The 26,899-nt window shown below is 39.2% G+C and overlaps 1 protein-coding gene across 1 annotated transcript in view; it reads left to right on the top strand.

Annotated features, from left to right (window-relative positions):
- Window positions 1-1,365: 1,365 nt before the first annotated feature.
- The window catches only part of CAMKV (CaM kinase like vesicle associated), a 58,309-nt gene continuing 32,775 nt past the window's right edge, over window positions 1,366-26,899 (top strand). The window contains exon 1 of the mRNA XM_053469334.1: window positions 1,366-1,516. The gene's annotated coding sequence lies outside the window, so the exon portion shown is untranslated. The remainder of the gene's footprint in view (window positions 1,517-26,899) is intronic.

Below are 26,899 nucleotides of genomic sequence, written 5' to 3'. Positions count from 1 at the left end.
CTGTCAGGATAGCGCAGGACTCACTGTGGGCTGGAGCAGCGATGCAAAGGATACGAGTCTAAGGAGCTCCAGGGAAACCTTAAAGGGACCAAATGGAAAAGTTACACAAAGTTTCTGAGCAGAGTTATGGGTAGCACACGTACAGAACAGCGGAAGATATAGAGTTGGGAAATATGGTGTGGTAGGAATTGTTAAATCAACCTGGCAAGTTACTGAGTAACCAGGAGTGGCTATATGGGGTATCTGGAGAAATTATCAGGCACAACTATATGGGGTATCTGGAGGAGTTATCATGAGCGGCTATATGGAATATATGGAGGAATTATCAGGAGCATCTACATGAAGAAGCATACTTCTTCATGGAGAACCCCCTCCATCTACCCCGTCACTGATACAACCCTGACACGACCTCTCTCCTTTCTTATGTTTCTTCTCACCCCATTTCCTCAAGATTTTAAGTTTACGAGCCGAGCTCTCTCCACCTATTGTATCGGTTTGTCTTAGTCTGTCAATTCTCGTCTCGTCAGACCCCTTGAATATATGTATTGTATTAAGCGCTGTGTAAATTGTTGGTGTTATATAAATAAAGGATAATAATAATAATAATATGAAGCATTAGACACAATAAGAAACATTAGGTTACACCATATTAAGCAGCCCCGCAATACTATGGAGTTAGCTGGCACCATATGCCAGCAGAAGTGAAGCCTTTTGTATGTGAGAATGAGAGTGTCTCTAATAAAGAGTCTGTGTGACGGGTAATTTGGCAGAGGGTCGTGGCTGTACTTTGGCCAACTCTATGGAATATTAGGAGATGTTATCGGGGGGGGGGGGTTCAAGGATGAATGAGGTTCTTGGTAGACGTAGCTCAGGGCTGCAATTAATTAGTTGTTTGATTTTCTAGCTTCCACTAAAGGTGGAGCACAGAATCCCATGTTATCCATCCCTCGCTCTTCCTGTGCCTTGTTCTTGCATTGTCATTAAAGGATGCTGACAGAAATCGCTTGCGATATAGAGCGTCCATGGAAGCGGTTACTTGGCGTAGTAGGAGGAGATTAGCAAGGAGCCGCAGCGAGGAATCGGAGTGTACGGGGACGGGGAGGAGTATGTGTGTTAATGTACGGTGTTACACGACACAACAAAAGGTATTAGAGGAAGGCATTAAATGAAGCAATAATAAGACGTATATAGATCGTTATGCAATCCGTGCCCCATAGCACCAGCACATCCTGCGCACAACAGTCAGAAGGGGCGGTGCTTAAAGTTTGCTGCTGATGTCATCAGGTACCCAGCCCTCCCTCCTGTGTGGGAGGGTCCACGTGTCAGTTCCAAGCTGTAACTTTCACAAGGGGGCTTTAAGTGAAGAACACATGGAGAACACAGCATCGTCCTGATTTCTCTGAGAGCGGAGACATCTGCCAGCACAAGGGGGGCAGACAGCGGAGCCGGTGGGGAAAGCAGCATCAGAGAATAAAGGACACCAGGAATTCTTCCAAGGGAGTCATACAATCTAAAGGTAAGAGGATGTATGGAGATTTTTAACCTCTCAATTGGGATCCTATAGATACAGGCTGTGCCCTTTAAATGCAAATAATGAGGGAATCATTCTGCAGCAAACTGAGTGTCTCAAAGGAATAAGTAACTGGACTGCTGACCAGCTGAGCTACCAATCTAATATGTAGAAAACCCAATTAAACCAAACAAGAAGTAAAAAAAGCGATTGGTAACATGGAAACAAGCTTACACTAGCATTCCTATTATAGTCATATATAACCTTCTGCATTAACCCTCAAACTACCAAGGGTCCAATGATACACATTAAGAATTCTCTACTCAGATCCCACCCTGGAAGCTTTAGACCTGCATGGCCGCTTACATAACCTGGCACAATTAACCCTTCAATGGCCCAAAACAGAAAGAATCGCCCTCTATGTTCACATGTGCAACGTTCTCCCTTTGTGACCATAAACCATTTTCATTATTATTATACAATCCAATTTTTTCAGATCTTGTATAAACCACAAACATGTTAAGATGCGATATAGAAAAGGCATCATCCACAGTCCATACATACACATGCACTTTTTTTTTTACAGTAGGTTGTAATTCTCTGTGTGTTTTTAATGGGTTAATATCTCCGGTGCAGCAGTATATTTCTGTCTTCCCCCACCCAACAGAAAATGCTATTTTGGCACAGAAAATTTGTCACCTACCAGCGGAGTGTTCCACACTGATTTGTGAAGGAATGAGGTCTGCTCTTCTGGGGGGAGACCTTCTCTAGTTTAGCTTGCTGAGTAGCCAGCCATCGTTGTAGCTAGATGCTTAATTGACCCTGGGGGCTTTGAGAACCCCCTCCATCTACCCCCTGAAATTGCCCCTTGGTCCTACTTGAGGATGATCTCTTCAGTACATGGCTCAGTGTATTTCTGGGGGAATGAGACTGACATAAAACGATGACTCCAAAAACCTTTTGTAACAGCTTGTAGTGTCAGAAAACTAGCAAGAAGCTGATTTGTGATGTTTTCATATATATATAATATTAATTAGCCATAACACAAATGCCAAGCGTTTGCCCTGTTCTGCTTTAAAATGATTTTAACCTCTTTAGTGCCAACATCAGACCGTTCAGCAAGCTATGAGATTGCTCTGCAAGATCTCAAATTTCTCTGCACTCTAGAACATTACTTTTCATCACATGAAAGTGTTCCGGATTCTGTAAACGATATTCCATCGAAACGTTGTGAATGCAGCGAAATGGCTCTGTGTGTCACACAATTGCTCTGTGCCGTCTTAAACTCTACTGGGAGATGTAAAAATAGCTTTGCACAATATCTTTCTCTGCATGTCAGAAGTTGCTCGGTGTGATATGAGTCTCCGTTCGGTACTGTACGGCCGCGCTGTGTGTCTCACAATTGATTTGCATTCCATTAAACTGATATTATGAAAATGCTTTTCATGGTATAAGATAATACTATGAACCATGAGATTGCTCCACACAGAGTGATGTTTCCGCTGCAAACCATAATGCTCAATGTGATTAGGAGCTTAGTGATAGCAAATGTCTTCTTCTTACCAGATACCCATGTGCCTGGAGTTCTCTGTGTTGTCAATATGCGCTGTTCAACACCAAAAAACAGTGTACTTCACAATTAGTTGCTGTGTGCTCTTGTATTGCTTATGCTATTAAAACACTTCAATGTATAAAGCTGTTGCCCATATCGAGAAAGTATCCCGTGTGCTGTAAAACTGGGTTGAGTTACATATTTCTGGGCGCCTGCTATGATAAATCTGTTTGTTATGGAATTGATCTGAAAAATACCGTTCGTGATATGGGATTAAGCTGCTTGCCAGCAAAACTTGTTCTGGGTTATATATAACTTTGAAAGCAAATGAAGGGTTAATTTGGGGTACTAGCAAAAATCCATAGGATTAATTATCATTTTTGTGAACAATCGTCTAGCTCAAGTATACACACTTCCCACGGTAAGACATGGCAGTTCTACATAAGCATTCCTTAAATGTATTCTCTCACTGAAACAGTCCTATGTATATCTATGTATCTATATACATCTATCTATCTATCTATCTATCTATCTATCTATCTATCTATCTATAAATGGGAATATATATATGTATATTCCCAATTAAAGACTTGAATATCTGGGACATATATATATATATATATATATATATATATATATATATATATATATATATATATATTTACACCACCCTATAAAACATTACTGATATGTTGGATGTTCCAGCAACTACCCCATTCTCCAAGCACATAACTGTATAGCTGTTACATATTTCAGGGGCAAATACCTTTCTCAGGATTGTAGCGAAATGGATATTCACTGATGGATTTAGAGATAATATATATATTATATCCTATACTGGTATTTTGTATCTTTAATATATAACTAATTAAATATGTGTATATATATATATATATATATACATTTTGGATTACTTCTCTTCAATCAGATATGTATATTATTAGATTGATGTATTTAGAAAACAATAAAACCAAATTGCCGGTTACTGTGTTGTTCACTATTGTTCACTTACAATTTATTCATTGAATAACCGGATTATAAATTTTACAAACTGCAGTCATTGTCCCTTGTAGTCATGTTTTACTTTTTGCAAAGATAGTTTCGGTGTCCATTGTTTTAGTAAAAAAAGAAACCCTGCACCTAGCTAGAAAAGGTTTTTCATTTTTTTTTGTAATTTTCTTTCCTTTGCTTCCTTGGCATTGGTGATATATCCGCTGAACATACAGTTAATTCTATCTGAACAAGAGACCTCTGAGATGTCTCATTTCTTTCTGTGTTGGCCCAATAAAAGGTATCAACTTTGACTTAAGACTCTTCTTCTTTCTCTTGGACCAATTCAACTATTTCCATTTTCCTCATTTAATATATGCATACAATTTGGAGCATCGTGGAGCTACTGTGCAATAAGTACACTTAGAACTGTTCTGTATTATTTGAATATCTATTATGTGAAACTGGATTTGCGCATTTTACATCAGTAACTGGCATTTGTTGCTCTGCTCAGCTTGACATGAAGGGTTCTCTGGGGCAGGCTAGTCTGTACAGGGAACGGCTCTATAATTTAGACAACGGCAGCTCCTAGGAGCATTTTACCGGAGAAATAGTATGTTCATGCTAGAACATCATACTGTGTTCTGTATTGTGGTCCAGCCTCTATTCCGCATATATTTATGTATTTCATAGATGACTGTGCGCTGCAGAATATGCTTTCTCATTAAAAGGAAAATACATATTCTAATGTTTCTGCACCCACTCCCCGTATTGCCTGGCAGAGCTGGAGACGTGCGGAACCTTCAACTTAACCCGGCAATAAATGTTGTTACGTTAAGAAGAATCCTGGGCTTGACACAATAACCCATTTCAAATCCAGATTTTGCTTAAAAAGCTTATCACAATGCAGTGATGAAAATAAAGTAAGCAATTCAACTCCTGGGGCACAAATGGGGAAAACATAATTATTAACAGTTTGTCCACATTTAGCAAATGTACCTCATATTGAGAGCTCAGTGTGGGCTGACTTCATATCTATCTAAAATGATGTTAGTGCATGATGTTGCCACCGCAGAAGCTCATTACAGTCAATATATTACAGCTAGTTTGAGTACTCTTATGATTGGTGATGTTTCCTTTGATGCCTCTTTATCCATGTAGATGTGTATATATATATATATATATATAATATTAATGAACGTAATAATAAGCGCCTACGTACCTTCTACTTCAATGGCATATGATTTAGCATAGAAGTAGCTTTGTGGCTTGTTTTTTATATGCTACGTTGCATGTGTTGGTGTTGAAAGGGTTAAAGTGCCTCCAGCAAACTTTGGCTGTGTACAACCAGGGTGTTTATTCAAGTTTATATGATATGTATAGTTTTTGGACTTCTTTTGGTTGGATTATGTGTATAACATGTATCCATTTAAATTACGTTAATATTCCGAGTGAATCACTTCGTAGAAATAGTTTTCTATTGATTTCAGTGTAGCTTGTCTTTAGTGGTCACAGTCTAACATTTATTATCATTATTTATTGTTTAAGCCAGCAGTTAATAGCAAAGCGTGCAATTTCAACCATCATTGACGGCAGTTGAGGTTTACACAGGCCACTGTATTGAGCCCCATATTAATAGTTAACACTGGGGCATTGAGAGCATTTCTCCCACAGTGATTTGTTTTAGTGTACATATGTGAATTAGGGTGTCCCATATTACCATCCTAACCCCCCCATAAACAAATCTGCTTGGTGAAATGGAAGTTTTACCCCACTGTGTACACTATATTATTATACTATTTGTATTACTCACTTGTTTTCAGCACTAGGCACAATCCTTGATCCACAGATTTGTTGGCGAGTTTGATTTCTCATCACAATTTCTTAGGCTGAAGAGTGTTTGGGATGAGCTCCCATCTGTCTCTTATTTAGCAGTTTCCCTTGGTAGATCTGAGTGTTTCGGATGTATGTAGAGGGTGCAACAAAACATGCACGGTAATGCTCGCAACAAACAAAGCAATATGTATATTACGTTCACCGGTCTTCCTAGTTTATGGAAGTAATAAGGTTTATTGACATTCCAGTCTCATGACTCTGAACCTTTATGAAGATGTAACTAGTAATAGTGACTGTAGGAGTTCAAGGTGTCATAAAAGAATATATTTGGGGTGCCCGTCTCAAAAATGCCATGAATTTAATTAATATCCATACACAACAAGCAACATGACATATGATAAATCTGTGTTACATTACAAAGGTCTCTCCATCGTCCAATATGGATCTCTATCTCATCAATGGGTGCTGCCATCTATATTATTGATTATATATTATTATTAATACCCAACTGGCACTTGTCCTGTTAATTTTTTAGCTTATTTTATATATGTGTTGACGGTGTGCTTTTTGTACATGCTAGTTTTGAAGGGTTTCAGAGAAGTTCTTGTGTGTTTTGGGATGCTTGTAAATATGCCGGGCAGAGTTGGATGTTTGGGGTGCTCTGCTGGCTTACATTGCATTTATTACAGGCCAGATGTGTGTCTGTCACGTTTCCCTTACTGATCAGACAGGATTTACACAGAGACTGGGTCAGTAAGAAGATTTTTCCTTCCCAGCGGGAGAATGACATATTACACAGGTGTTATTAGACAGCATTTCTACCCATGTTTAGCGCCAGGCATAAGGACAGCAAGAACAAATGTGTACAGCAAGAACCGTAAAGGGAGCAGCGCAGATCTTGTGAAAGGACGGCGTGGCACGGGACACTATTTCCATTGCAAGCCATGGATGGACAACATACGGCTGTCCACCTGCTGACTCAATCATAGAGCATTAATGACTGGAAGTGTACAGGCTGCCTGATTTCTGTGTGTTAGACTAATAAAAAATATATAATATATAAACGGCCCCCCAAAAAACCCAACTGCTTTCATTCTGGGTATAAAAACTGGTGCTGCTTTCTTAAAAAAAGGATTACTTACTACATTACATTAGTATGCGGGAGTTTCCAACTACTTAGATCTTTCTCGCTAAGCAGTCTTGAGGCTTATATCTGATGCAATTCAATTATTAGTAAAAAAAAAAAAAATAAAAAAAAAAAAAGGGGTCTTTTCCACAAAGCTAACTGAACAATATAAGTTAGTATATTGAGCACATCTGCAGTGCTATATAGAGCGAATAGAGTCCTGTACTGCTATTTTCTAAGGGGTATAAGGACTGTTCGTGCGTGGTGGTGGGGTAGTAATATACAGTGAAGTCCTCCACACAGTTCTATAGAGGAAAGAGATGTATTTACAGTAAAACAGATATATACTGCTATACAGAAGCTACAGTATCTATATAGATGTATGGCTGTGCTGCTATACAGAAGGAAGAGATATATACTACTTTTACAAGATCCAGGCTGTGCAATATTAGGTACTATACACAGCAAAGAGATCCACAGTACAATATACAGTAAGGAGACGGATACCGCTATATAGAGCGCAGGGATCCACAGGACTATGAGCAGCGAGGTATATTTATTGCCAGATGTAGCGAAATATTCCTTCTGCTCCGGGGAGCATTCCTATATAACTTCATGCTATTTCCAGCGCCAACTAAAACGCCAGAGTATTCTGGGCTAATTGGCTACGACAATGTGAAGCTATATAATATTCATTATAAGTACGCACCAAACATATATTTATAAAAAATACTGTGCTGCGCTCTGGACACTTTGATAGATGGACTATGCCGGTTAGGCTGCGTTCGGCAGATACACTGGGGATCCCCCGGAGAGGTCGGGTGTACAGAAAGATTTCCAGCTGCGGGGAGGGTCCGGATTATATTTAGGCTGTAATGACATGTTGTGTTGTGTGTGTGTGTGGATACAGAGGCATTGAAGATGTGCGAAGGGAATGTCACACGTTGGGTGGCTAAGGGGGGAGATGCATGAAAAATCCTCCCTGCTTCAGAATCATTTTGTGACATTGTGAAACTTTTACACGGAACATTTTACAGTGTCACGAACTGACAAAATAACCCGCAGTCCTGCTGATTTACTGCAATAAAAAATTAAAGGCACGATAGGGCATAAAGGAGCTACGTTCCTGATGTTCCAGGGGCAATATGCTACCACAAAAGCGGAGCACTATTATTACATTTTAGCGAGGAAGTAAGGCATTGGGAATTGCAATGGCGATAAATCTGTAAGGCTTCAGGAGGTGGGTCCTACAGTGGTATATTGTATAAAAGAAATCACTGTGCAGTTGGTGGATGGCAATGAAATACTGCAACAGTAATAAGGCACCGGCTGGTTGGTTCACTGCACTGAAATGTTAGCGGTATGATGAGGCAATAGGGGATTAGGGTCTCAATATGACATCACTTTTGCACTTTTGAATGTGATTGCTGCAATAATGTTATCTCAGAAGTAAGGCATTCATAAAATCGCTTATGGTGATTAGATACAACACTTAGGAGCTGCGGTACGGTAGCAAACAAATAAATAGCGTATTCATATGTTACATAAGTGACTAAGCTACTGCAATGGGAGTGCAAAAACAACAAGGTATTCCAATATGGGGAGACCAAACAAGCACCGAGGAAGTAGAGTGCAAGAATAAGGCTGCCTTGTTCTTGGAGATATGCTGGGATTTAGCAAGGGATGACACAGCCATCTTGTTTAGGCGAAAAGGTGTTTTTTCCATCCTAATGCTCTGCCAACGCAGGCTTAATGTACATGAGGCGCTGATACAGCCACTGATCTCCATCACCTTCCACCATTGCCCCCAGTCAACACATCATGAAAACAGGTGAAGACGGAACGGTTCATGGACCTAAAACTGATTAGTTGTAGGTTCCTTTAAGAAGTGTTTCAACCCTTGGATAATAAGATCCCCCATAATCCTAATTTATGGCTATTAGGATGCTATAAAAGGATATTTACTTTATAGTCATTTTATGCCATCAGTTATTATAACCTGGGCTTAAGCACAGCAATATTACACAAATAGCACTGATAACATTGGTCTCTATGCTTTTTAGTATGCTCACATATAAACATGCCAGATGAAGGGACCTGAGAGGTCTTGAAAGCTTGCAATCTATATTTACTCAGTTCGGCAATAAAGGCATCATTCAAACTCCTCTTGTCTCACATATAAACATGTATATACCAATAAGAGCTCCAGTTTTCTATTTAACAATTCTATCTAAATGAATGAAAATTGCTTTTCTTGTGTTTGCATGTAATTACTAAGAACCCCAGCTGGTTATGAATGATTCACTACGACATGTATATGATTAACCCTATGGAACATGAAGATTAACCCTATGGAACTACACAATACACAGTCAAGTATAATTAATTAAACTTCCAGAGACTCCATTGTTACAGACACTACAATCTGATGTACAAACGGTGAGACACGCAGGCAATGATTAGAGTTGGTATGTGGTGATAGCCGGATCATTCAGACATCCTTAGAAAACAACAGGCTGGATAATTGGAACAGACCTTTAAAAGTGTAGGATTCAGCGTCAGCGCAGGCACAATGCATTAGACTACTGGATGTCGACTGTTTTATTTGGTCTGGTTTTGTGATGATATAAAAGTATCTTCTGTAATGTGGCACTTTGTGTGGTTTCTGAATGTATTTAACATCTAGAAACCTGTAAAACAAACATATAATATACAGCAAAAAAAATGCAGGTATTCATTTAAGGAAGTTGGGGCTGCTTGTACATTGGTGTATTTAATAAATAATGTAATTAATTCACTACAACATCAGATCAAAGTATTCAGGTTCAAAAACTTTATCACATGGACATTGTTTAGAAGACAAGTCCCGTAGCAGTCTTAGCATTTAGAGTGAAGCGCTAAAGGTATTTCACAAACCTTCCCCAACAACCCCAAAAAGGACGGTAATGTTAATAAAACCGTGTGATGGAAACCCCAATATTTATGCCTCAGATGTTGTGTTTTTTAATGGTATTTGCTGGATATGGGCTGAATTCTTGCTCTGTTTTGTGTCTTTTATGCTTTTTAGGTTGTACGCTCTCCTTTTGGTATATTTTTTGCTGGTAATAAAATACTTGCGAGTTTTGATACTCATAGGACATTGCCATCCGCAGCTAGATACGCTGAAGCTGAGCTAAACTGAATGAGATGCTGTGAAACAAGCTGACCCAGAAACATTTGGAAATATCAGCTAAACTCTGGACGCATGACTTACTCCAACACAGGTTTTACATTCATAAAGTCATCACTTATGGCTTTCAAAGGCCATGACATATGGTATCCATAGCTAAAAACAGATGGGTCGCTCACAGGTGAAGTGATTTTAATTGACTTGCTTAACAAAAGCAACACACCACATGGAGTCTCAAATTCTGGACTGTAAAAATCTGGATCTGCCCATGCAGCTTGGCCTTGGGTTTTTAATGAAAACTCTGATATTCAAGGTCAAACTAATAGAGCAAAACTACACTTTAAAGAACAGATGAACACACAACAGATTAAAAATATCACGGGGCTTATAGAGAACCCAAGAGTCCGGGTACTGGAATTGAATGAAGCACAGGCTCCCAAACAGCTAGAGCTACTGGATGCTACAGAAGCCACGAGCGCCTTTGGGACCAATATTAATGCACTGATCAAGGCGAAACATCGAACGTTTCCATCAAAGAGTTACTGCAATGCTGGGAAACTACAATTAAATACCATAGACCATACTCCTGTGTACTAAATGCCAGTGAGGGAAGTAACTTTTATAATTGATTTCATTTTTTTTACAAAACAAACTACTTCAATTCACAGTGAGGGTTCTGTGTTTTGTACAAAACTGAGAGCCAAATGAAATAAATGCATTCTTTTTCTTATGAAATGTGGTGATACTCAAACAAATTCTGTGAAATCACCCATCCAAATTTCCATAAAATCATATTTTTTACAACAAGCAACCTCTGTAGATATTACCTTTGGTAGTGCTATGTATTTCCCCTATTATATTATAAATACAGATTTTATATTTTAAAATAATATTTTAACATTTAAAGTCATAGCATTTGGTGCAGCTTTATTACACGGAGGGGAATTTACATATAATATACTCAACACAGGCACTGATATCCATATAAGATGGTGTGTGTGTGTGTGGGGTGCTTGGAGGAAAGGGATCCGAGAGGATTCAGCGGAGAAGTAGTAGAAACAGTTAAGTCTATTGGGGAATTTTAGGGGGTAAGTAATTTAGCTCCTGCAAATAAGTGAGCTTTCAGAGAGCCATCTAGGGGAAGAGACTTCCAAGGCATAATTGCACTCTGAAACACTGTTTCCCTGGTTTTAGCTAGGTAGCGCTGCCAACTAGGTTGAGTATGAGCGCAGGTGTAGAGGGAATGGCGCTCGCATGCTTTCAATGCAGCAGATTTCAGGGGTGATCCCTGTAACAATCTATCTCATCAGATAGAAATACTCATCAGGGCGCATGCTGGCTCAGTGAACGGGTCAGTATTTCATTAAAACAATGTTCAGGATTACAGTAAGCGTGGTACTCTGCAATACCTGTTTATTTTACCATCACACCTGTTACTGCTATATCCCTCCTATTACTTTATATACCTGGTTCATATGTTAAATCAAAATGATTCCTTCTGTCAGAAGTCTTGTTAGCACACAATCCTTTACTCAAAGCCCTGAAAGCAGGGGCTTATCTGGCTTGTATACAAGATTAAATACGCTACAACAATATTACCCTAACACCTCCGCTTGCAAAACACAGCCTGTACCTACCACGTTTTCATAGCCATAAAGTAGTGTGGTCAAAACACCTTCAGTCAAAGGATCAGGGTATGAGCTTCACTAAGAGATATAAAAGTGATAAAATAATGATGCACAGATGCGCTTCTATCACGTGTCTGTGATTGGGAAACTGACATACCTAATTTTGTGATGTAGTTTAATTCAAGCAAGATTAACCTATAATTTATAACAATACACTATGACAGTACAATCAGCCCGATAACCTCTTGTATTGTCTCGAGTATCCTCATTTAAACATTGTCTCACATGCTATCATAAACAGATGTTAAAAGCATTTGAGTGCCCTTTGAGTACTCTATGCCCTGTCCGTGACACGCACTTCTACCACCATCTACAAGTAGCCCGAGAGGAGGTCCAACTGCATAGGGCTTATTGCATGAGACGTGTATTGATAGGATATTTTAATATTATCATTCTAGCATACAGTGCTTATATACATGCGGTGCGGTGTAACACAAGGACTGTAGGCTACACAAGGAAGTAGGCTGCACATTTTATTAGCCTGACATACAATGACTTCATCTGTGAAACGGGCATCCATTCCATCCTCTTGCCGCCTTTTTCCCTTCAATTTTTATTACTTATCCACATCCTAACATCCCTCTCATTGCCCCACATGCCACCATTATTGTCCCGTGTAATCTGCTCATTTTATCACTTACCGAAGACCGTTGCTTTATTACTCTATATAACAATCTCTATTAACCACACCTATTACGCTACATAACCCTGCCTAATGTCCATCCCGCCTAACCACATATATGTATAACCCATAACCCAGAATTCCTTATTTGCCTTCTTATAACCGCCCCATAATCCCACTGTTCTCCAAATTTGTCAGAATTTCTCAAGCTCAAAACCTCTGCCTCTGCTTCTTAACATCAGTGCCATGTTCTATGACTAATGCTGTTACTCAACATATACACACAATACCTTTTGTTACTATATACTTTCAGGGTTTCGTGGGGGTGGAGTGCACTAGAGAATGATAACTAGGATGGTTCTGACTCTATTGAAACTCCACTTACTGTTATCCTAGCAGCTGATGTGTGTGTCACTCTTTGTAATGAATAGGCAGCATAGAGAAATTGTTGTTAAAGGGATAGGTAAGCTTATTATAGCACATTCAAGTCGTATTAATACTTACAACTATGTGACCTAGGCATAATCTCTAAACAAACACTAAAAATCGCAATATTTCAAGCAGACGATCACCACTTCTTTGAGTGGGTAGTAGATAAATAGAACAGCCTCAAAACAGAAGTGGTACAGGCAAATACAGTGAGGGCAATTAAACATGCACAGGATGGGCATTTGGTTATCCTAAATCTAACATGAGACAAAAGACTAGCTTAAGTCTTTACAGCAGACTGCCATCACATTCTATGTTTAATATGGCTATGTGGCATGCATTGAATAAATCACATAGACAAACCACATAATCAAATATTAAGATGCACAACTAATCAATTATACATTCCGTGAATTAGTTTTCATCGGCTTAAAGGAGCAACTAGTGTATTGATGTAATTCAACCCAATGGGCTCATCTAAACTGGACAGCAACTCAACTTTCTGTGAAAAGACGAGGGGCTTCTCATGTTGAATTTGTCAGCTACCGTTGAGATACCTCTGTAACCTGGACAGCTCAAAGAGTGAAATTAATTTACCTGATCTGTGAGGTCCAAACTCATTCAAGTTTCTTCAATAAAATCTATATTGAAATCTGCCTGTCTTAATTGCAAAGTAATCATACATTTAAAAGCGACTATGTGGAGCAGGGGTGTACCTAGAGTATTTGGCACCTGGGACGGATCCTGTATGTGGCACCCCCACACAAAACACACTTAAAAACAGCATAACTACTATCATTATATACTGAGGCAGACATCACAGTGGAACAGCATAACTATTGTAACTATACACTGAGCCAGACATTGACGGTGGCACAGTATAACTGCTATCATTATATACTGAGAGTAGGGTGACCACATCAGCCATGTTTTCCAGGACATATATTATTTTTACATATTGCTGACCAGATGAAGTTCTGCCCAGCATTTTATCTGGGCTGGTCATCAATATGAAAAATGTATACATGGCCGATGTCGCTATCCTGAGACAGACATTGATGGTGGAATATAGTGATAGGAGTTATGCTGTACCACTGTCAACTAGACTGTAAGCTTGGGCCCTCTTTTCCTTTTGTGTGGGTTTATGTGATTTTAAATTTTACTGACTGAATCTAACAGCGCTACAGAATCTGCTGGCGCTATACACATTCATATACTGTAATGTCTGGCTCAGTATAAAGTGATGGGAGTTATGATCTACCTTAGAGGATAACTCCCACCACTATACACTGAACAAGACACTGGCAATAGTGCAGTATAACTCCCATCACTCTCACACACTAATGCTTTCTCACCCTCTCTCTCTTTCCTTCCCTCTCTCTCTGTGTCTTTCTCTATCACTGTCACTTTTCCTCTTCCTCCTCATTCTTCCCCTTGCCTCTTCTCCATCTGTGTCCTTCCGGTGCAGTGAGCGCGGAAGGCGGCTTCAGTGTTGTGCACCGTGATATGACATCAAATCCCGACACACAGCAGCGATTGCTGCACGCATAGCAAGGAAGAAGGATCGGAGGTCTGTATTTTCCCTTGACTGATTTTAAGCCGGTTAGAGGGAGCTCAATGATCTCTCCAACCGAGCCTGCTCCTCTAGCGGCGGACATTGTAGTCCGTCTCTGGAGGGGTGCACCCCCCTTATGAGTGTCAACCCCCTGATGAGGAGCACTCATAGATGGATTGTGAAGATTATGGAGCATGGACAGGACATGCTACGTGCTATCCTGTAAGCATGTGGATTCCCACTGTGACAAAAGTATAATTAGCTATACAAAAATAACATTGTTTCTGCTTTCCTCTTAGAACTTCTGACATTACCCCATGAGTCATGTTTATCACGGTGGAACCAGAGCAAGCATCACCTATGGGACTAAGTGCTAAATTTAGAGTATTCATTATATAAACTAATGGAATGTCCACCTTTTAGCATCCTTTTCCCCAGCTCCAGATTTGTTCTAGATTTGCCTAGATAAACACAGCACTATATCATGCCTCCCAGGGGGTCCCGTATCTGGGAGGATAGTCTGTTTTTGGGAGAGAAGTACCAGCCTCCTGCTTCACCATGACACAGGAAAACAGTGGCATCTGTCTTATTGTAGTTGCCCTGTCTTGACAACATACATGTTGTAGGATGCCCTAGACCTAAATCATTCTCCTATGTTTATTAGCCAAACTTTTTTTTTTCACCTTTGCCTCATAACCCAATGAACCCCCCCTCCCCCCCATTTCCTAATTATCTCTGTATACCCCAGCTTGGGCTGCGCACGTGACATAAGGAAGCTCTGGGATTGATGGTTTAATAACAGTTGCTGGATGCTGCGGCTGTGAATGAGTTGCCATGGTAACGCCCAGATTTAACCCCACTATAAAGTTAAATGCATTCCATCCTCCGCTTGTACCTGTACCGAGGGTCGCCATATTTAATGTATGACAAACTCTGCTAATGTCAGCACCCCTTGCACTGCTGAGTTTGACATACAGGCTGCAAAGTAAAATGAAGACAGAGGCTCTTTGTATGAAATGCACGCTAATCTGCATGCAGACAGCAAATGCCATGCACTAATGTTCTGTATGAAGATGCAGAATATCCCACATTGCAAGCAGGACACACACATATTGACAGCAATAGGCAGCCTGTGACACGCCAGCTGCTGTGGTCTAACTCCCATGAGGCTGAGCTCTACAAGTGGCCTATTAAAACTACGCGATTCACAGGCTGCTAAAACAGGCAACCTCTGTAATTCAAGCTAATGTATTCTATGAATCTTAAGATTCTGGACGAGCTTCCTGTGAGTTTTAGTTCACGGCTGCTAGGGTGCCAGGGGATAATAACTGACTTCCCATATAATACCCACAAGTTGTACATATTACAGACACGCTGCTCTGCCTGTGTCATGTAATGCAGGGGCTTAAAGTGTTAAATACACTGCATGTACTTTGCCCCAAGGTAGACAATTCTGCCCCCTCTTTTTTTAAAGGGCACTCTGTCACCTCTCTTTAATTCTAAATGGGAACTGGCGGAGAGAAGCATTATGCAGGCGGAAATAAATGATGCTGTTTGCTTATTCCTCTCCTTATTAATCTGATGCTGGAGGAGAAACACAAACAGCCATTGCTTCTTGGGTGCTTTATAAACAGGACACAATGGCAGTCTGTGATATATTACTATTTATTGATTTATATAGTGCCATCATATTCCACAGAGCTGTATGTCTTTTTATATATATATTATCTGATGCTGGCTAGAAACAGTTTTGTGTACATGATTCCTGCACATTAGTACTTTCTGGTTTATGGATACCATGGGCAGGAAAAACTGTTCTGAAAACAGATCAGCAGTTTGAAACGCTGATTATGTGCTTCTATAGGACCTCATAATGCTCCTGTTTCATTTACCAGGAGAAATAGCCGATTACTTTAATATTGCTGCAATATGTCATGCAGCATATGGTCACGACAAATATGCAATTAGGGTATGAAAGTGGTGTTGTGCATTTTATATAACTAACTTCTTAAATATTATTAGATTACCCTCACCAACAAGACTACCCAAGTTACAGGGCAGCCTTGTGCCACCATCATCACTCTGAATAAATGGAATGCTTGTTTTGCTGCCATTATGACTACAGACTGACTTGGACATTTCGCCTAACGGACTACCACTCCATTAGGGCTGTGACAACCAGCTAGAGTAGACCTTTGAAAACTAGATATTGTACAATTGGGTATTACAATTTTGCTCAAAGTCCAACTGATGATGTAGATGGTACCGGGTAACCAACATAGGACAACTTTAAGTTTTTAACGTATAGAACCATTGTGAATTAAACTCATGACATAAAGGCATTTAACAAGGTGCTGGCTCTAGGTCATTTAAAGCTGGCGAGATGCTCAAACATTAGAGGCTGAGGGGTTCTAATGTAACTCTACAGAGTATCTCTTCAGTTAGAGGATGCTGAAATATGTGGAACAAGAAATTGTAGTACCAGAGTAAGGCGAGGACAATGACCAGGAAAACTGTGAAGTCTAACAGGCAATGGATGGTATTGGAGGCTTCACCAAAAGTCCACTGGTGCCCTACAAAAATCACACTACCTATAGGTCTATGGATTTGTCTATGGGTGTCCACTTTATCAGAGTCCCAACCTAAGTCATTTTCCTGATTCAGTCAATAAACTTGATAGACACTTAAATTATGGTAAAAGCTTATTAAATATTTGTATATACTCTACTAGCTCTCTGGTATTACACCGTCATTAATGTTACAGAATATACCATCCCTGCAGTAAGCAATCTACAGCTAGATCAACTATATCAGTCTTCTTAAGAAAAATATTGTAGCTTAGTCCGTTATTATTTTAATATTCTGAGATGCATGGCTGCATGTAGCATACCAATGTTTACATTATTAAAGTGATTATTATTAGTGACTATTAATGGTAAAATGTCCAAAATATTAAGGCATGTTTTAGACTATGTTTATTTTCATGATAATAATAAGGGCAGAAACGTGGTTGCAATTTATTAGATACATCATTGTTCATAAGCCCTAACACTAGGCAAAGGGATGTCTACAGTTGACATGCAGAAAGTAGAAAAGAAGAAAATCTGTGTTCTAATCCCTCCCCAGGCTTGCTGTGTGTGCTGCTGCAAGCGTTTTATCACTGGCTCGGTTACCAGAAGAAGTCATGCACCTGTGGCAGCCAAAGGACAAAGACCTGCTGGATTAAATACTTACATCTTAGGTGTTAAGGAACAAGCCTTGGAAGCTTGTAATCATGAGAGAGATAAAGCTTGTCATCACTGGAAAAAGGGGACAGTGGGGCAAGCTGGCAAAATATATCTGTACTTGTACAGACTGTCGAAATGTGGAAATTTAAAGCATGGTCCTTGGGCAGTGGAAATTGCATAAAAGCCTTCAGGACGATGGAGAGCCATTTTTAAATCTAATTGCACCACAATGCCAAGTAAAATGCTTACATTGAGGCATGCTCATTCACGGTAAACGACTAATCAGGGTTAGTTAAAGTACAGTCTCCAAGGTGGAGGCTTTGAGCATAGACTGAACAATGAGCCTTCAGGCAGTGGGTAAACATTTTCCTGTTGACTAGAGCATTAACATTACAGTAAATGAGTAAATGCTTAATGAAGGTTGACAAATGTGCAACTCCACTGCCTACCAAAAATCCAGAGGTGTAGGAAAGGCCTTGCCCTCCTAATAATATTCAATTTCCTATGCACTTTGGTTTTGTTTTGTGTGGCTCAAGTTCTCACCTCTTATGCTTATGGGATCTCTAAATGCACCATAAGTACAATGGACCATATACTAAAAGCGAACCTGTAATATATAACTAGCCTGCTCATAGATCTGAGGACTACTTAAAATACCCAAAAATACATCTTCTGCAAGAGGCACCACCCCACTCCTGACATTTATAGAATATGTATGAATGCTTCCTTAGATTTTAAAGGAAATCCAGGAACAATGAGTTGCTAGTGACGTAGGCTGGAACGTGTTAGTTTGTCCAGCTACTTTGTCTTTAATCTGATCAATTTATGGAGGCATCCATATTAGTTCTTCAGGATGACCTTATATACATCCCAGGGGTACTTCAATCTCTTTAATGTGTTGGGATGTTTAATTTCTGTAATTCCATGAATCTAAATATGATGGCCACAGCTGTGTAGAGTATTGGGTGGGAGGGTATGAAAGATATATTGGGACAGATTTTCTCTCAGGTGCCTCTAGTTTCTCTTCATATCTTTAAAAAAATCATGGAACAAGGGACTGTGAATTGGGCATGGTGGGAACATTTGCACATTGTCAAAAATGATCAGAATGTAGGCTTACATCATCCGCATTGTAGATTGTCCTTAAAAGTGGCACTCAAGGTAAATAGCTAGCCTACTATATGGGGAAAATGGCCCTAAGTTCTATGCGATTCATAGTTTGTTATGGAAAAGTCTGGGAACCACAGACACAGAGAAAGCTCCAGATACACGCCGTCCAATGTCTATTCTTGGGAATGCTTGGATGATTTCTGTTATAAACATACTTTTTATGGTGTGAAACCCACAGAGATTTTCACAAAACAAAAACAATAAGGTTATGTTCAAATAACCCTTGTTCTATTTGTCTAAATATCAGGTTCTCAATAGAAATGCAAACAATATAACAGGAACATGGTGTAATACTGATTCCAGAACTGCTAAATATTTCAACCCAACAAAAAAGAGATTTAAACAATAATGGCTCCACGAGTGCAGGTTGTCGGTAATAAACTGGTGTCTTTCACTCACAACGAGACAATATATGCATTTCAACATTCAAGGACAAACAGTGAATCATAGCTCCTTTGTCCACCATTTCTCTATCTCCACATTCATATCCTTTGACGTATTATTGGCTACCATATAAATATTGTGCGCTTCTGAATACAATAGCCCTACAGAATTAGAAACATAATTAGTCTTTACACTTGCAGTGTGATGGCTATATACTTTCTGTTTGTTGCAGTGATTTGGAGGTTATTATAGTATTCTTCCTGTCCTACATACACCAACGCCTGCTCCCAAACAGAAAGGAACCATCCTATATAAAAAGCTATAATTAATTTACTTCTTCGCATCAAGGTTTGACAAAAGAGAAAGATCTAATTGGGTATACAATACACACCAAAAAATGGGGTTGCTAAAATCATTGATAGGGGCCACATAGGTTTCGATGTACAATTCTTGGTTTAACAACCAGCAGATGTGATCAATGGATTTTGTACAGAATCTGTACAAAATTCTAAAAGTGGAATAGAGAATAAAGGATAAATTCTTTTTTTTTAATATCTGTTTATTCGGAGATTTTTTTTTAACATTTGTCATAAAGCACAAACGCATTATTGGAGTGAACATTACAAGACAAGGTTATGTCCGTGTTGTTGATAAGTAAGCACAGTGAAGTTACCCAACAATTTCAATGGATTAGGGTTACACCCCCATACCTTGTCAACAGAATATGGGATTTTGAGAATATGTATGAACAAAATTCTAAGATACTTTACATGGAACAATTACAATCTGCACAGGGGAGTAGCCGAGAAATGGAATTTAAACAAAGTCTAAGGCATCAGGGACTTCGGAGGGGAATAAATCTAACACTCTGGACTTGTTGTGGAACTGAAGAACATGCCTGATTATAATATTATTCCTCAATCGGTCTTAATCTGTACAAAATAATGACAAATGAATCTGCTTTAGTGATCTGCACATTAAGTAAAGTGCATCACTTACATCAGATATTTAGAGGAATCTCTATAAAGAGACTTCTAACACGCAAGTTTATACATGCCAAAGATGATCCGCTAAAAAGGTGAGGTTCCGAGGACTTACTGCATTCATTATGAGCTCAGTAGCTCACGGCCTTGCGGAGTTGAGTGTCCATTAATTTGCTGAGTTTGCAGTAAGATTTTCCTACGGCCAGCTGTTTAGGGTACCTTTCAATGTGCTTTGTGAACGTCTTAAGGGCCAGAAAGCTGGAATCAACTAAAATTAACCAGGATGACAATGCTGACAAAGGGAATGTTGCACAACTTGATACTCAGGGAATACTATACTGCTTTAATTAACAGCCATAAGAAACAGGTGTGGTATATCTATTATTAATTATGAACAAGGTTCAAACTTTTCTTGATCTACATCAGGTGAACTAAAGTATCATCTATATATCACCATGGGTTCAAACACAAGTGCCTTGATATCATGACTTTATTCCAGTGCAACATGTACTGTAAATTAGGAATAAATATTACTGTGTAAAAAGACTAACATTTTATTTATATTACATCGCATTATAAGATTTGCCAGAAGCAATAAAAATATATAATAATTCACCAAATATGTGAATATAAGTTTAGGCATCTATACGAGCTCCACCATAGAAAAAATAATGCAAGAAAATGACTCTGTACGCGTCTTCAAACTGAATGAACCTCCCACGTATTCTCTCTCCAAGAGATTACTCATGTTAATTGGCGGACATGCACAGATATCCAGTTTTTGCTTCCAAATAACATGAGTCTCATCCTTCGAACAGTCTGTCCAATGGCGTTCAAACAGCAGTGCCTAATTAGCTGCACCTGCAATGTTCAGCATCCCGATGATTAACCTTTTCACTGTCTCGCAGTGATGATCTTCAGCAAGGTCACATTGGGTTGCCAACCTGAATTGCATTGGGAGCAGACTAACCAGCTCCCCAGTTGAAGGATAGTATTTTCTTTTGCTATTGTATGTGGTTATCAAAATACATCAGATCTAACAAACTTGAGTCATGTCGAGCGACAACTCACAATAGGTGACTTGGTGCCTTTTGTATTACAAAATCACCCCTGCTGCCCCAATTTTATACATATTGTCCTACCTTCTATGGTATGAGTGGCCAAAGTCCCTTCTATTATATATTGGCATGAGAGTATATTTTAGGAGAAATGTCAAATGCCATAAATGTCATTTATCCGTGCTCTGGACATTTTTGTTGTGTCAACATATTTCATTACACTAATTTTAAAGGGAAACTAAAATGTATTTATTTTAATGGATCTACTTAAGGCAGAAAACGGCATCCTCTCGTAATGATGTATTTTTAAATGGGGACAAAGGCTGCATTATTAGCAGGATTAGCCATGTCTTGGGAGATGACACTGTCAAAAGCAGTCCCAAAATGTAACACCCTAGTTCATTTCGTCACAGGTGCACGCAGAAAGCATGAACAGAAGCCAACCTAAGTTAAATAAATAAAGTGTATTTTTTAAAGTTGTGTAATGGATGTGTTCCTCTTTATCAGTTGGCCTATTTATTTTTTTTTGGGGGGGGGGTTTAATGTCACTCCCTGTTTCATGCCACAAATTGGAATGCAGCGGAATCTTTTTTTTGGGGCCTTGGCACAAATGTACTAGAAATATAGAATTTGACAGCAGATAAGAACTATTTGTTCCTCAGGTAAAATTATTAGTCTACGAACCATTCCTTCAACTTGAGCAAAATGATCTTGTCCGTTATTTTGTACATAGAAGTAGGTCGTTGCTAGGATGATTGGCACTCTTCTATGTTTTGTAAGATTAAAGTTATTATTCGGTGTGGATTATTATGTTCCTTATGTTTATAACTGTATCATGCTATCCTGGAATTCTAATCAGTATATTACTCCACATGCTATTATTTTCCTAAGTAACGAACAACGTGTGTGTAATTAAATCCTTTTTATTATATTTCCATAAGTTATTATTTTCTGAGTTAGTAGTTCACCTCTGCATGTTGACTATATTAGTAAAGTAGAAGAAGTGGATAATTATTGGGCACCTATTATAATTTTTGTCCCACTCTCCCCCACTCTGCTCTTGTTCCAATCATTATATCCATTAGAAGAACACTGGGGTATTCAGTCCCAACAGCCTCCTGACATAGCATATACTATGAGAGCTTGTTTTCTACCTTTGCTTTCGCAATGGAGTATATGTTTAACAATACACTAAAAATGAAATGACTGATTAATTAAAAGCAAACAACCGATGAGAAACACAAAGAAATGGTCTTAGTAAAGTTAGGTTCAGAAAAAGATTTAAGTGAGAATGATAGAAAGGGTTTAGACGTTGTGTTATTTGCCCTGCATTCCCACCTCATTGTGTTTTTATTAAAATTAATTCTAAAACTTGTTAGTACCGTATTTGCTCGATTATAAGACGAGGTTTTTTCCAGAGCAAATGCTCTGAAAAATACCCCTCGTCTTATAATCGGGGTCGTCTTCTCAGACCCCCCAAAAAATGTCTGCTGGGTTCATGCTGCTTACCGGTCGCGAGCAGCGTCTCTTCTGTTAGAAGCAGGAGGACAGGAAGCTTGCAGCGTCCTCACAGAGCTCTATCTCCCCCTCCCTCCTCTGGGGGCGGGGCCAGAGAAGTTGCTCTACAGCCGGTCCCCTGCAGAAGTCTTCGAGTGAGAGATCTGCAGTTCAGGTAAGGGGGTGGGGGAGGGTTTTTGGGTAAGTATGTGTGTTCAATGTGTGAAGTATGTGTGATTAATGGAATGAATGAGTATTTAAATGTGTTTGTGTGTGATAGCATGGCATGTGTAAGGGGGGTGGGGGTTGTAGCATGGCATAGGGAGGCTGTAATCCCACTACTATCATCCCCAGGTTCCAGCATGTACTGGCTGCCTTGGCTTGATAGGAGTGTGATTGCTGTTAGCAGTTTGATATATATATATATATATATATATATATATCAAACTGCTAACAGCAATCACACTCCTATCAAGCCAAGGCAGCCAGTACATGCTGGGTTAAAAGGCATATCATGGGGCTGAGTGGCATATAGGGGGTTAAAATGCATTTCTGGACCTCCAGAAATGCATTTTAACCCCCTATATGCCACTCAGCCCCATGATATGCCTATATACCTCCAGAAATGCATTTTAACCCCCTATATGCCACTCAGCCCCATGATATGCCTTTTAACCCCCTATATGCCAGAGTGGCATATAGGGGTATAACGCATATCATGGGGCAGAGTGGCAAATAGGGGGGTATAAAGCATTTCTGGGGGCAGAGTGGCATAACTGGGGGGGCAGGTTGGCAAATAAAAGGAAATTTAAAAAATATATTTTTCTCAATCATAGCTTTTATTAAACATGAAAAAATAATTTACATGAATTAATATTTACTGGTAAAACTTTTTTCCTATAGGGTCGTCTTATATTCAGGCTTTTTGTTTTTTTCCTAAATTAATATTTTGATTTTGGGGGGTCGTCTTATAATCGGGGTCGTCTTATAATCGAGCAAATACGGTAATTAAGTTAAATTTAAAGTTCGGAAAGACCAGATGCACTTGGTAGGAACATCCATCAAATTTTAAACTTCAATTGCGCTTCAATTGAAATTGAGTTTCAATTGAGCCCAGCTGGAAACCTGGGTACCTACTGAAGTCAATGACGATCCAGCTCCTGGCAGGGTGTTTGCACAACTCTTTGAATTGTGAATTTGCCGAGCTATGTATGCTCGATATTTTAAAATGAGTTTTATAGTTTAGGAGACAATATGTTGTTGTGCAATGTAGTTGTTCTATGTTTTATTTTCCTACACTGGAAATGAAGGATCAATCTTTTTATTTCTCACTTTCATGCAAAATAAGGACATTGGAAGAACCGGCTGATTTTGGCATCCTAAAACCTTAGTGTCAAATCTTTTGAATAAATGTTTCACTGCTTCCTCATCTGAAGAGAAAGGACTTACTTTGATACCTCCAGTGGGAAAGGTGTTAATACTTTCAGTCATTCTGCTTCTGCTAAAGTACATTATTAGTATTAGTATTATTATTATTGATGCTTTTGTGACTGTTGATGATGAAGAATATAATTCTTTTCATTATGTGAAGTTTATGTGAAGTTTTTATTGGGAAGTATGAATGCTTTATACTTTGTCTCTCCATTGTACTGTGTTCTGTAATACATTGGTTTTTGATACATTATATAGCCATCACTGCCTAACAAATCTAAATTTTAGACCTTTTTAATCCCTCAAGCCCAAATTCCAAAAGAAATCAAACCTGCACTATGAAGGTTTAGTAATGCAATCCCTAACCATCTAGCTGCAGTACTGTGTATCTCACCCATCATATTATCACCACAACTTTTTATTATATCAATGTATTGCACGGTCATGCATTGCTAGTTGCTTTATCCGTGAATTGGTTAATGCTGAGCTAGTCCTAGAGGTAGCTTGACTCTATTCCCCCTAAGTGCTTGCTTTCCAGGTCAGTGAGTCCTGAGCCCCTGCGTCCTGTCACTATACATCGCTCGGTGGGTGCACACTGACTTGCTCCCGGGAGAACGCATGCACAAGACACTGCTCTCCATTCCATGGTAGAAATGTATACAAGCCTTACATCGTATTCTCATTCTTCTCTATGAATCCTTTCTACAGTTTTTCACCATCGCTCCCCAGCCCACTTCTGCATTTTTTTTCTGTTTGATTCTACATTTCAACTATCTCGCTTTACTAATCTCTTCTAGTCCTCAAATATTTACCTAAATCTCTATCCTCTTTGTGACAGCATCTGTTCCATAGTTTCCTTTAAACGATAAAAGACACTTGCTGGACCCAAAACTGTGTGTGAGTGGTAGAGGGAGAAACTGCGGATGGATTGTATGATACAATGGAATCAGCTATGAGCAGGTGTAGGAAAAACAATTCAGAGCGTATAGCCCAGTAGAAGTAGATGGTAACAGTGCTGTGAAAAGTATTTACCCCATCCCGATTTCTTCAATTTTTGCATATTTGTCATACCTAAATGTTTCAGCTACTCAAACTAATTTTAAACTTAGAGAAAGATAACCCGAGTAAACACAAAATGCCGTTTCTGAATAATGATTTCATGTATAGAAGTTAAAAAAAGTTATCCAACCCTACCTGACCCTGTGTGAAAAAGTAATTGCCCCTTCAGTTACTAAATCAACCAATAACCAAATATAATTGATAATTAGGTTAAATTTCTAGACTCACCCAGGCATGATTACTGACAGCTCTGTTGAATCTAAACATCAAAGGTCCCAAAAAACAGCATGTCATGCCTACATCTAAAGAAATTCAAGAACGGATGAGAAACAAAGACATTGACATCTATCAGTCTGGAAAGGGTTACAAAGAAATGTTAAGGCTCTGGTACTCAAGTGAACCACAATGAAATTCATTATCTTTAAATGGAGATAATGGAAGAGTGGTGAACCTTCCCAGGAGTGATTCCACAGTAAGAAAGAGACTGCAAAAATGGCATCCATAGGAGAGTTGCAAGGCAAAAACCACTGCTGACCAAAACAAAAACAGACTTGTTTCATATTTGCCAAAATATATCTCGACGACCCCATGATTTGGGGGTAATATTCTGGGGACTGAAAGTTACATCAAAAGTGGACATGGGTCCCGGAACATCTGGCATTAACACAGCATTCCACAATAAGAACTTAATACCAAAAGTCAAACACATTGGTGATAGTGTTATGGTCTGGGGCTGCTTTGCTGCTTCAAGACCGGGGTGACTTGCAATAATTGATGGTACCATTCATTTTGCTCAAAACACATGTCCCGGTTGTCCGTAGTTCAACCATTGCTCCAAAATATTGGCTATTGTGGAAGAAAGCCCACATTACACATGCACAGGAGAGAAGGAATGAGGGTATGATGCGATGGTATCACGTGTTATTACTGCTCCAGTAACCTGGTTGGCACATGAAAAACACTACACTGTTGTAACCGTAATAAGATTATGTACAAAAAAACAATTCTGGTGCATAGCTGTAAATGTGGATCAATTAGCATGCCCGTCGGTTACCATGGTGAATGAACCCCGCTGCACAAGAACTGCTCTGGTAAAACTGCTGGATATCTGCTAATAATTCAGACATGCAGTTTCACATATTCACTTTTAACTTAAAAACTGGAAAACCTAATCCACAGCTCTATGTGTTTCTTTGTCTTAAACAAACACTTAAAGTTAGTTATATCATTGTATAAACTGGTTTCACTGCATCGTTACTCACCTGCCAGCACGATCTACCATGTTGTTAAAGAAAGCCCTACAACATTCTTCCATCCACTGATTTTTCATCAAATTCAGAACTATCTTTGCTCGACATTATATACGTACACCAAACTTCTCTATACTGCTCTAGCACATGCGTTCACATTTAATTCTTCCCACTTGACATATATATTATATAATAAATAATTGTCCGCAGGGACCCTGCTGCTTACCCTGTGCGAGCAGCTTCTCTTGTACCAACCAGGGGAAGCAAGAACCCAGCTGAGTCACATGAATGCACGTCACATGACTCTGCTCCATTCCTGCTTCCCCTGGGCTTAACAAGAGAAGTTGTTCAGGTAAGGGGGCG

The sequence above is a fragment of the Spea bombifrons genome, chromosome 6 (assembly GCF_027358695.1).
Source record: "Spea bombifrons isolate aSpeBom1 chromosome 6, aSpeBom1.2.pri, whole genome shotgun sequence".
In the NCBI taxonomy this organism is placed as follows: Eukaryota; Metazoa; Chordata; class Amphibia; order Anura; family Pelobatidae; genus Spea; species Spea bombifrons.
Note: the sequence above shows the minus strand (reverse complement) of the source record. Positions and strands in the feature narration are given on the sequence as shown.